Raw genomic sequence first — 9,493 nt, forward strand, 5'->3', positions numbered from 1 at the left:
GGTTGTTAAAGTATTTGTTAGATAGGTCATAGATACCTCTAGATCACTAGATTCATAGGTTAGGTCTAGGTCACTAGGTTTATCTTCAGCTAGTTTTTCTTCATTTATTTTGCTAAGTGTTGATATAGCAAAATGTCGTGGTTTTTTCTGTTTTATACAAAGCAATACTGCCTTATGATCAGTGAGTGCTGTTTGGGACACTAAAATTATTGATTCATACTTAGATTTTAATAAAACATGATCAAGGCACACATAAAAAATAATGTTATTTCAATCGTGGGTTTTGTCCTCTTGGCGCCCAATAGCGACAGGTTTTTTTTATTGACAAAGCGATTCAAATGAAAATGAGTTCATCACTAAACCAAATGGTGTTAACAGTTCGGAATCGGTTTAACATGTTCGGCATAGCTAGGTTTACTTATTAGGTCATTATCACTGAGAATCCTCCCAAGCATTTCAAAATAGACGTTAACTTCTGCTTTAGTCATCCCTTGACTTCTAGCATATGACACCCCTTCTGATTTTCTTAATGAAATATCGGAATTCCTTTTTAAAAACATATGCACCCAATCATAGCTCGCCTTCTCAGATTCTATGTGGAATCTGTGTTTAATTCCTAATTGCTCAGCAAACTTGAATGAAATTGTTCTTAAATCATCAATAGTCAATGGAAAACCTTTCATCTGCAAGTCTTTTATATGCTTGCTTAGCCTTTTTTCGTTCTCTGCACCAAAGGTTGACGACGGTCTCATAGGTCCCTTTGTGTAATTGTTTTGTTTTGTCCCGAAAATACTGTTATAATAATAATAATAATAATATAATGTAATATAGTTCTTTAGTTCAGAAAGATATTATCAAAACGTACAAAACTTTTTTTTCACCACTTAATGTGTCAACCCTTTAGTTTGGATCTAACGTGTTCATAAAAAACAATTCATTGTCAATTGTTGCCGGTGCCGACATGAATAGAACTAAATTAAAAGTATTGCCATCAATGAATTAATATTCGAACTTTTTTCTATTGGCCATCTCTCCCGTACGGCCATGTCCCCCGGAATTACCCTAAACATTAGAAATATAATTCCTTATTAATTACTGCCCACTAATCCCAAAATAAACCAGATGAGATGTTGGTAAAACAAACAGTTCAGTAAATTTGCTACTGAAAATCGATCCTATTAGGGACTGCTCTTTTTTGGACTTCAGTATGAATGTTCGTCAGTTTCTGAATCTTGTAGGAGAAGATCTACTTCTACAGGAAGTTCCTCCAAGTTGTAGTGTCTATAAATATTATTTAACACAGAAGTTGCAATTAACACTCCTTGGGCTTTGTGTAATGACAAGCGCATTGTTAGAGCCACTATAGGAAATCTTCGCTTCCAAAAACCAAAAGTTCCGAAATAGCAGAAATAAATTGATACCAAATTTGAAATCACCTCTATAGTATTTCTAGCTTTAATATGTGTTTCGTTTAATCGCGGTTCTGCTTCAGTAAAAGGATTTAAAAGTGGTGTTAATAAATATGATATGTTTGGCACTGTCACCAATCATCCAGCGGTTACCAAACACACTTGCATCACATTGAGCTGTAAAGGTATTAATAGAACAAATTCAAATAGTTTAAGCTCACCTCTAAGAACAGAGTTATTGAAAATTGTAGCATCATGTGCTGAACCTGGCTATTGAGCAACTACATTCATAAATCTTAAATCAGCATCACAAATTGCTTGGACATTTTAGGAAATGTAATCCTTGCAATTTCTAAAGTCTACCTATTATATATGCTGCAAGTAACCATTGTTAAATTTTACGATTATATTAAGGACAAAAACATATAGTGTAGCTGCCAAATTCTTCCATGATGGGATACGTATATGAGTGCAACCAACTCAAGCAAACGACGAGGTAACCATGCAATTCGGTAGAATTTTCTACAACTTGTTGATATACAAAAATATATTCATCATACAAGTGGGCGGATAATGTATCGTGTACAATTCGGCCTGCTGTTTACTTAGAGACTCCAACAAAGTCAGCTACAGAAATTATTGTGCCTAATACATAAAACCATAAAACTGATGTCCAATCATTAAATGACAAGAATCTATATTATCAAAATTGAAATTTATAATCTTCGCTAATGCCTATAAAAGGTTTTGTTGCAGTAATAAGTGCAAATGAATTTGGAGATGTCGTGTTATGAGGTACAGGGATAGGTATAACTTTATAAAGATTGTATGTTTCCACATTTACAAGAGGAATCTTTATCACAAATATTAGATGATTATCGATAACATATGAAACTATTTTAGCGAGGTTCATTAGGATGTTAATATTATCTAAATTTAACTTAACAGGGAAGTCTAGATACATCTTTAATATTACTTACTAAATCTATGTATAATTGCTTAGGAATAATTGAAGGATGAATAGTGTTTGATTTTGAAAACAATACACTACTTACAATATCCTCAATTTTGAATGAAAGTGTTAATAGGCTAGCTTGCAACACACTCAAGAGTTCATCCATGTTTGTTTGAAATTTGACAGAGTTGATGACCTCGGAAACGTTTTTGACGGATAATTTATCGATAACATCGTTCGGTAGGATTTGATTCTTATTAAGTTCGTTCATGGAAACGTTGAAATTTGTAATTGCGGATTTAGAGATGTAGATGCTTTGTTTAATGTTTGAATTAAGATCTTTATCGATTTGTTGCATTTTAGCAATTGCCTTATTATATCTATGTGCGTCATCTTCATTTAGAGTTCCAAATATATGTTCGAATACGGTTCCAATACCGGCAAACCAAGCAGATCGTTTAGATTTGGAAGTTGTAAGATGCGATATAGATTGAAAATCCCGAATTATGTCTTTGAACAATGAATCAAGTGGTTGAATTAAATTGTGACATTCAAAGTGGTTGAATGATCCGCTTTGTTGACATAAGTAACGAATTGTGCCAAAAGCATTCTTAATATTGTCGATGTGAGTTGGAGCAAAGGATATATCAATTGGGATCACTATGTGAATATGATCATATGATAAACGGGTATTGAGTTGTAAGTTACAAAAGTATTTAAAAAACTTACAGAGTGATGTACAAAAATATCATTCTTGAATGGAAAAATATACTTCCGTCGGTGTTGGGCTCAACTGGGCTGTCGATGAAAGACAAGGATGTGCCACTTATGACACAGTGAACGGATTGAGTTCGATATCACTTTCACAAATACACTTATGCACTTTCACACACAGGAGACGTTACCAGGATTTATAAAATATCCCTTTTCGCTGCCACCAATGTTAGACGTATTCTGGTACTTGGGTTTTAAAAAAAGAAAGATGAGTTCAGAATACAATTGAACTTTTAATTTGATTAATGTAAGTATCTTCATATTTTAAGTATCGTCTCACCTGTCGGTGAGAAATGCTGACTAAACAGAAGGTATTAGTATTTCAGCCAAACAGGGTGTAGGATTATAATATAACAGAGCGAATCAGGTGACAGTGAATGAGCCACTGGGAGTTGAATCTTTGTGTTGTCAATGCAAGAAATATGTACGATATCCGTTGATTCGGTTTGAAATTCTTCCGTTGAAATATGCGAAAGACCAATTGGATCACTATTGCAATCAAAACTGTCTTGTAAAGTAGCAGCCTCTCTCTTTGTATTTCCAGATATCTCCGATGCTTGATTTAAAACCATTTCTTTTGTAGCATAATTTTCTTTTATAAACAACACATTATCTTGCAGTTTAATAATGTCCCTTAACAATCTCGTGGCATCTACATGGTCAAATGTGACCGAGGGAAGACGTTGTAAGTCCCTTGCTACAAAAATAGGTACCAATTCAGGGTCTGTTTCTTTGATCACACATAGAATATCTTCCATATCTCGCTTACTTTTTCCTTCACTTTTTCTTCTCTTTCGAGTTATAGTTTGTACCGACTCGAAAAGTAATTTTTTGGCCTGTGTGATTTCATCCGTCGTGAACGCAGTAGAACACAGACGAAGTATACTGTCTTCATCCATTGCATCAGCTTTGTTTTGCACAAAAGCCAATAGCTCACAAATAACTATGTTACAGTTATTACACTTCACTATATCTATATTGAAGGACTGACCACGCGGATCACCTGTACGCGTCCGTACACAGCAACGACCGTGCGGGTAGTGATCATAACTACAAACATTTATTTTCTGCTCTTAGCAGTTTGCGACACCAACTATTGCGTTACTTAATACGTTAGTAATACGTACCAGTTTCCATTTTCCAGGTGGTACAATTTTGATGTTTTATCAATACGACAACACCAATTTTAAATTGTTTTTCTCATTTTAACCATTTCGGCCGTTGTTGAGGATTGGTCAAGTATTCATTTTGCCAACGATACCAGAAAATATTTAAAAGCTTTTGTGTATATTGCCAACTGGATAAATGTGAAATTTTGATTTCGTCCAACTTTGGATGCAGTACCACTTTTGGGGCTTCTTTCAAGTACACTTTATAATTCTCTTCTTCTTCTCGGATGAAATTAAAATTAGGTCTAAAATTTTGATTGGACCTTGGGTTCTTACAATCGTAAACTGTTTGAAAATTTTGTTCTTCTAACACGGTTTTTAAAGCATCTTCCAGGTAACATTACGTAATCTCACGAGATACGCTGGTAGTTTAAATATTAAAACTTTTAAGGCTGAATTATTATATATTGCTTGTTTGGCTTGTCTTATTTCGGGGTTGTTAATAGTTTCATTTATTTTCGAAAATAAATACTCCTTAAATGATGGACACGGTGACATAAGTCTAAATAACTGTCGTTCCTATCCTTTTTTAGGGAATCTAGTTCCATAGCCAGACAATCTTCTGACCTTGGATCGCCAGTGTTGGCTTAACATTAACTTAAGGTTGTCCCAAGTATCTATTTGTTCCCGTTCCCCAACTAAATTTGCGGCTTCCCTGGATAATCGACTAGTAATTATGTAAAAAAAAAATTCATTTTGTAAATTGCCACCTTGGAATGTCTGTAAAATGTATTCGCATTTCTTTCTTCGCCGCGTACTGACCAAGCGAGCGGCTATTAAGAAAATTTGTTGCATATAATAAAATGAATGTTGTTAACCCTAATCATAAATAATAAATACCTGATCCTGTGATTCGGCTTTTTTTTCTTTCGACATTTTACTCCTGTAAGGAGTCTCCTAGTAAAGAGGCCATTTTTTTCTTTAATTCAGCTATTGGATGGTTCATTTCCTGGCTTATTTTTCTCCATACATCTTTCCTTAGTCCTCTATTTGTGTAATCAGGACATTGCGCATACCAAAGTCGTCTATATTCACCATATAGTTGTATTAATTTAAGACACTGTTCTTTATCCACGCGACGAATAAGCGACGCAAAACACTACCGTCTTGAGTGAGCGCGACAAACGTACTGAGGCGCCTTTGAGCATCGACAAAACCCGACAATGCTCGGCTCGGGCCGCGGCACTCTCGGGTGAGACGCGTGAGTTGTCACTTAGACGAATGTTCTTAAAATAAAAAAGTGATATAATACAAAGTTATCTATTAGTTGAAAATTATACATTGTTGTGAGTTTAACATGTTTGTGAGGTCCAATATGACGTGTAGTCTCAGTACTTAAAAAAATGAAATTAATATTATAAAAAGCTATTGAATTGCTTAAGGCAGTTGACGATATGAGTCATTAATTTGATGAGAGAACCTAGTTCTGAGGGGTGCGTAATCAACTAAACCCCTTCTCATAAGGAGAAGGGGTTTAGTCAGTTAGGGTATTGTGTTTTGTGAATTTTTGTGTGTGGTAATTTCGCTGATTTTTTAATCTTGGGCACTCTTCTAGCAAGTGTTTTAGTGTCTGCGTTGTGTGATTGTCGCATGGGCATTTGTCGTTGTCAGTGATTTTGAATCGGCTCAGATAGCTTTTGGCGAAGGAGTGTCCTGTGAGAAATTGAGTGAGTTGAAAGGAAATGGGTGTAGTAGAGAAGAATGAATGTCTTCTAGGTTCGGGAATATGTTAACCGTGAAGCGGCCTGTGCACTCTCCTACATATCTGTTGTTATTTATGACTTTAGTCGCGTATTTAATTGATGACTTAATGTAAGGCAGGGGGCATGCAATAAGGGATGGGGAGCAGTGCAGGTTCGCAGCTTTAGAAGCGGCTTCGTTGCCAGGTATCCCGGAGTGTCCTTTCACCCATTGAAATAGGATCTCGGGAGTGTTTGTGTGTGTTTTTTAACTGGTGAATCGTGTTGTGTATTAGTTCTACAAGTGGGTGTGTGTTAGATGGTTGTTTGAGTGCGGCTAGTGATGATTCTAAGTCGGTATGAATGAGCGAGTGGGTTATATTATTCTTATGGATGTGTTCTACTGCCTTGAGAATTGCAAACAGCACGGCCTGAAAAACTGAGCTAGTGCTGTGTAATTTAAATAATTTTGTAAGTTTGGGTGTGTGGCCGGAGGGTGGAAAGACAACAAATGCCGCGCCGACAGAGCCGTCGTTTTGTTTGCTGCCGTCCGTGTATATGTGCATGTGCGATTTAAAGTTATTAGTGGTACTGAGCTGTGCTACACGTGTGTCGATGGGTATCCTATGTGCCAGGTGAAGGAGCTCCTGGAACGGTAGAGGTCTTTCTAACGGGATGTCCGAGAGAATCCTATCACTGGTTCTATTGATCCGGGTTTCTTCTAGCTCAGCGGTCTCTAGAACCTTGAATTCTAGCGGTGTGATTTGAGCTAAAGCCGTGGCCGCGCAGGTAGAAATTGTGCGAAATCCTCTAATTATTTTTATGGCGAAAAGCCTTTGTGTGTTATTGAGACGTCTTCTTTCGTATTTCTTTGAAATGATGTGGCCCCAGATACCCGAGGCGTACGTTATGATGGGTTCAATGACATGGTAAATGAGTCTAATGATGTCGGGGTGAGGGCCCCAAGTTGGTTTGGTGTATGAATTGGCGGGGTGTATCGGTGAATGGTCTCCGCGAAATTATGGCAGGGTTCGTAGGAGAAATCAAAGGGGAGTTGTTGGCAGACATCATGCGGGCGGTGGGAGGCATGATGCATGCTAAGCTCGCTGGAATTGGAGATCGCCTCCTCCCGCAGCCGACCATTCGTCCTCCACTGGCGGCTTCACGGGTGGTGGATGTGGGTCACATATGCGCAGTTGAGGCGACTGCTGCGCGGCGGGGCACATATGAGATGGGCAATGTTGTCATGGAGGGGGTATCTGAGAGTTGGTCGACTGTGACGGGGAAAAAGGGAAGGGGGAAGGGAAAGAAATCAAAGGCGGTCTCAGCATCTAAATCTTGTTTTGGGACATCTGGTGTGGCGTCCTCTGCAACGGCCCCGGTAGTGGTCGCACCCCCTGCTCCTTTGAAGTTGCCAGTTGGAGGTCTATCCCAAACACAACCTGGTTTGCAGCAGCAGGGTCTTGGGGGTGCAAAGTATGGGCAGGCTGACCGCAGTACTGCCGCGGTTGTATTAACTCTGCGGAAGGATGCGGCAAAGAGGGGACACACGTACGCCGCTCTTTTGTCCAGAGCAAAGCAGGACATCAGTCTATCAGGTTTGGGCATTGAAAGAGTGAGCATGCGTACAACTGCTACAGGGGCGCGGCTGTTAGAGATCCCGGGTGCCCAGAGGGGAGAAAAGGCCGACCGCCTCGCGGAGTGCCTTCGAGTGGTGCTGGCGGACGTAGCTCGGGTTGAGAGACCCGTCAAATGTGCGGATCTTTACATCCGAGACCTTGACGACAGCATAACCGTTGAGGAGGTGGTGGCAGCTAAGGGTGGTTGCTCTGCTCAACAAATTAAGCCTGGGCAAATCCTTAGGCGTGACAATGGTATGGGGGACATCTTTATCTTGTGTCCGATCTCTGCTGCCAAGAAGGTAGCCGAAGGGCGGCTTCTTATTGGGTGGATCTCGGCCAGGGTAGAAATACGTGAGGAACGACCCCATAGATGTTTTAAGTGTATGCGACTGGGGCACACAAGAGAAATGTGTACATCAGAGGTGGATCTAGGAATGGCGTGTTATAGGTGTGGGAAGATCGGGCATAAGGCTGGTGAGTGCAGTTTGCAAGCACACTGCGTGGTTTGTGCTTCGATTGGAATGTCTGCGGAGCATAAGATGGGTGGACGGGCTTGCAAGCCTCCGCCGATTAGCAAGGCGGGTCTTGTGGCTGCAACACGTCCGACACCGGAGGTGTTCCTCCCTGGGGAGTCTGGTGCAATGTCTGATTAATATGGATCAAAGTTGCACCAGCTTCCTACAGGGAAATCTCAACCATTGCGCTGCGGCACAAGACCTATTCTTGCAGTCCATGGTGGAATTGGGAGTGCATGCTACGGTTGTTTCTGAACCGTACTACGTGGCCCAACAGAACCACTGGATGGGAGACACGTTGGGGCTTGTGGCAGTTATTGTCAGTCCGACTTGACTGGGGCCCTTGGACGGTTGTGGGAACCTATTTCTCCCCTAACAAGCCGCTTAGAGATTTCGAAAGCTTTATTGGCGTCTTGGGTCTTGCGATCCAGCGGGCCTTACCCAGGCCAGTTATTCTCATGGGGGACTTAAACGCTAGATCCACCGCCTGGGGTGACACTTTTGTCAATCCCAGGGGGCCGCTTCTGGAGGAGTGGGTGGCAGAGTTAGGACTTCTGTTTATGAATAGGGGGACGGAGCCTACATGTGTGCGACCGCAGGGAGTATCACGTGTGGATGTCACGCTTGCCACTTCAAACATCGCGTGGAGGTTGTCTGGATGGGAGGTAATGAGGGACTTGGAGACATTCTCAGATTAAAGCGTAGCTTAATTAGTACTGGGCGAAGCTTACCATCACGTTTTATACCGATTCTGTGACACCGACTAAAACTAGCTTCGCTTATGTTTGGGCATTTGAGTAGGACGCATGATTTTCCTTTAATGAGTTTTCTTCCTCTGGATTGGATTCATTCCTGGTGAATTCTGCAACAATGGGTCTTGCTGATCCAGGCGTCCCTGGCAAACGGTAAACATCACGCAACACTTGAGGTTCTATAGTTAAATGCAACTCCTTGCCAATTCTCGTAAGGAGAGACAGAAAACTTTCAAAGTTTTCGCTATTGTAATGAGGTATATTTCGGACCTCTATAGTTGCGACTCTTGATAGAAACTGCAAACCTTGAATTTTGGGCTCCAAGTTAGTTATGGCTTCAGAATTTGCTTTCTTTTGACCTTCAAGCTTTTTGACTTTAGACGATAGCTCTTCGTGTTGTTCATTCATAACTTTCATACCATTTTCTATGTTTCTATTCGTGTTTTTAATTTCTTGACATTCTTTTTTTAGTTGCGTTACTTCAGTTACTAATCTACATAAGGTGTTATCAAGACTTATTTTCCACTCATCCAAACGCCGATCTTAGTCCCTTTTCCATCAGATAACATATTTAAGAGGTCTGTTCTTAAGTCCCCAGACTGAAAACCAGGAGAAGAA

The 9,493-nt window shown here is 40.1% G+C and overlaps 1 pseudogene; it reads right to left on the reverse strand.

The window, feature by feature from the left end:
- Positions 1 to 1,171: 1,171 nt before the first annotated feature.
- Positions 1,172 to 9,283, reverse strand: LOC123718183 (annotated as a pseudogene).
- Positions 9,284 to 9,493: the final 210 nt, after the last annotated feature.

Source organism: Pieris brassicae, chromosome 14, assembly GCF_905147105.1.
Source record: "Pieris brassicae chromosome 14, ilPieBrab1.1, whole genome shotgun sequence".
Lineage (NCBI taxonomy): Eukaryota > Metazoa > Arthropoda > Insecta > Lepidoptera > Pieridae > Pieris > Pieris brassicae.